Raw genomic sequence first — 2,630 nt, 5'->3', positions numbered from 1 at the left:
GGAATGTCAATTCTGCCAGTCTCCTTCTGTTTACTGTTGGCATAATTGTTAACATGATCTGTTTCCATGTCTTTGCAGGAATTTAGTCCATTTGGTGAGGGTTTGTTTGCTTAAAGTAGATAAAGTAGCCTTTAAATCCATTTAACCTGGGCATGTATGAGCTGGGTGTGTTGCAGCAAGCTGAGAGTCATTGCATAAACAAAGGCACCTCTGATCCCAGCCCTCAGAGCTGTTTAACCTGCCTCGTTCCTCCTTTCCTCTGAGGCAGTGCCACCTTCTAATGCCACGACCCTTTAATATAGTTCCTGTGGGTCATGACCCACAGGTTGAGAACTGCTGCTCTGAGGCCTTGAGCTCTGTAAGGCCTTTATAACCATCTAACAAACCAATGAGGCACCAGTGTCTAAACGTATACTGAGTGTGATTAAAGCTAATTTCTCTTACAAGGGGATGTTCTAGTACTGTCTTCCCATATTCCAGTGGATCCTATTTCCAGTTATCCCTCATCATATACATGCCTCTTTGGAGGTTACAGGTTTAGGGCACTAGGTCACTTTTCTCTTTCTAATTAAACAGATGATAAGTACATTTGGTGACTAGAGAGTACTGGTATTTTGGAGGCAGCAAAGATACTGGGAGTCCCATGTTGTAAGCGTTGTCTCTTTCAACATATTTAAACATCTGTCAATTTTTGTCTCATGTAGTGTGAAGGTACATCACTGGGGGCATGTATGTTTACTATTGTTGTATTTCTTAATGAAATTGATCTTTTATCATTGTGCAATGTCCTTCCTCAGTCTTTTTGCCTTAAAAACCTTCTATCTGATGCAATAGCCCCTAGCCATGTGTGTATTTAAATTTAAATTAATTAAAGAAAAAATTAAAACTTCAGTCTCTCCTTCTTATTGGTCATATTTCAGTTGCTGAACAGACACATGTGGCTAGCGGCTAAACTATAGGATTGAACAGAGGACACTTCCATCATCATAGAAAATTCTATAGGGCAGGGCTGCCTAAAAACTGCTTTACCTGACATTAAAACAACTACATCAGTGTTTTCTTTTTTTGAGGGGGATATGGAAAATCAAATAAATCTACAGGGTGTTGCCTGTGGCTCAGTGGATAGGGCACTGGCCCCATATGCCAAGGGTGGCAGGTTTGAACCTGGCCCCAGCCAACTGCAAAAAAAAACCCAGGCATTGTAGCCGCCACCTGTAGTCCTGGCTACTTGGGAGGTTGGGGGAAGAGAATTGCCTAAGCCCAGTAGATGGAGGTTGCTGTGAGCTGTGATGCCACAACACTCTACCGAGGGCAATAAAGTAAAACTCTGTCTCTAAAAAAAAAAAAAGAATAAATAATAAGTAAATAAATAAATCTACAATCTTAGATTGAGATTTTAACACACTCCTTTTTGTTTGTAATAGAATAAGCAGGAGAAGGGAAAAAATGAAGTAACCACTAAGAACACAGAAGATTTAGATAACACAATTAACCAATATGAAATAATTCAAGCATTCAATGTATCACATCCAACAATTCTACAATACATATTCATTTTGCTATGCATTGAAAATTTGCCAACATAGAAGTACTTGCTGGATCATAAGGCAAGCATCAAAACTTCCAAGTTATTGAAATCACGCAGAGTTTGTTGTTCGGCCATAATACAATTAATTTAGATATCAGTAACAGGAAAATAACTAGAAACCCCTAAATATTTAAAAATAAACAGTAGGCTTCTAAATAACCCATAAAAGGTTAAAACAAGAACTCGTTTTGAAGTACCAACAATGAAAGTACAACATACCAAAACAATGCACAATGTGCAAAGCGTACGCAGTGTATGGAGGAAAATACTTAGCTTTAAATGACTGTTATCAAAAAAGAAGAAAGGATAAAGGTCAACACTCTACGCCTTCATCTCAAGAAAGCAGAAAAGAAACCACATAGGAAACCATTTCTAGTTCAAGGATACCCCTGAACTAGAAAAAACAGAAAGAAGGAAATACACAATGTGAAAGCAAAATAGAAAGTAGACCATGTCAGAGAAAATCCACAAGGCTAAAAGTTTGGTTGATTCATCTTGAAAAGATTAATGAAATTGATAACTGCCCCCCCCCCCACAAGACTGATTTCTGTCTTGTGAACTTAATTGCATGTGAGAGAAAATCCACAAGGCTAAAAGTTTGGTTGATTCATCTTGAAAAGATCAATGAAATTGATACTGCCCCCCCCCCCACAAGACTGATTTCTGTCTTGTGAACTTAATTGCATGTGTTGTCCAGATAAAAGTTTACTTTGAGACGATAATTTGCTAAATTTCCATCCAAGTTAATTTCCATTAGACCAGCGTCCTTAAAGTCTGCCTTTCATCAGTTTAATTGAATTTCCATGACAAGAGCATAATCAAGATAACAGAAGTGCTGAGGGAAAGTAAATCTGTGAATATGTGGAGCACGGGGGACATTGCACTGAAAATGAGTCTTTCTAAGGGCCTCAATGGGCAATGTGGGGGAGACAAGAACATTTTAATAGTTTTTTTTTTTTTAATGAAAAAGAGCTTCTCTTTTATTTCACCTTTCAGAAAAATAGAGAATGACTGACAGAGCGGAAGGCACACCTGAGTGCCT

General features: G+C 38.3%; 1 protein-coding gene across 1 annotated transcript in view; it reads left to right on the top strand.

Moving 5' to 3' along the window:
• PLCB1 (phospholipase C beta 1) overlaps nucleotides 1-2,630 on the top strand; it is a 723,078-nt gene that overhangs the window by 680,119 nt on the left and 40,329 nt on the right. The gene's annotated exons all lie outside the window — the stretch shown is intronic.

Source organism: Otolemur garnettii, unplaced genomic scaffold (genome assembly GCF_000181295.1).
Source record: "Otolemur garnettii isolate 467f Iridium unplaced genomic scaffold, OtoGar3 scaffold00025, whole genome shotgun sequence".
Classification (NCBI taxonomy): domain Eukaryota; kingdom Metazoa; phylum Chordata; class Mammalia; order Primates; family Galagidae; genus Otolemur; species Otolemur garnettii.
The sequence above is the reverse complement of the archived record's forward strand: the minus strand, read 5'-3'. Positions and strand labels throughout refer to the sequence as shown.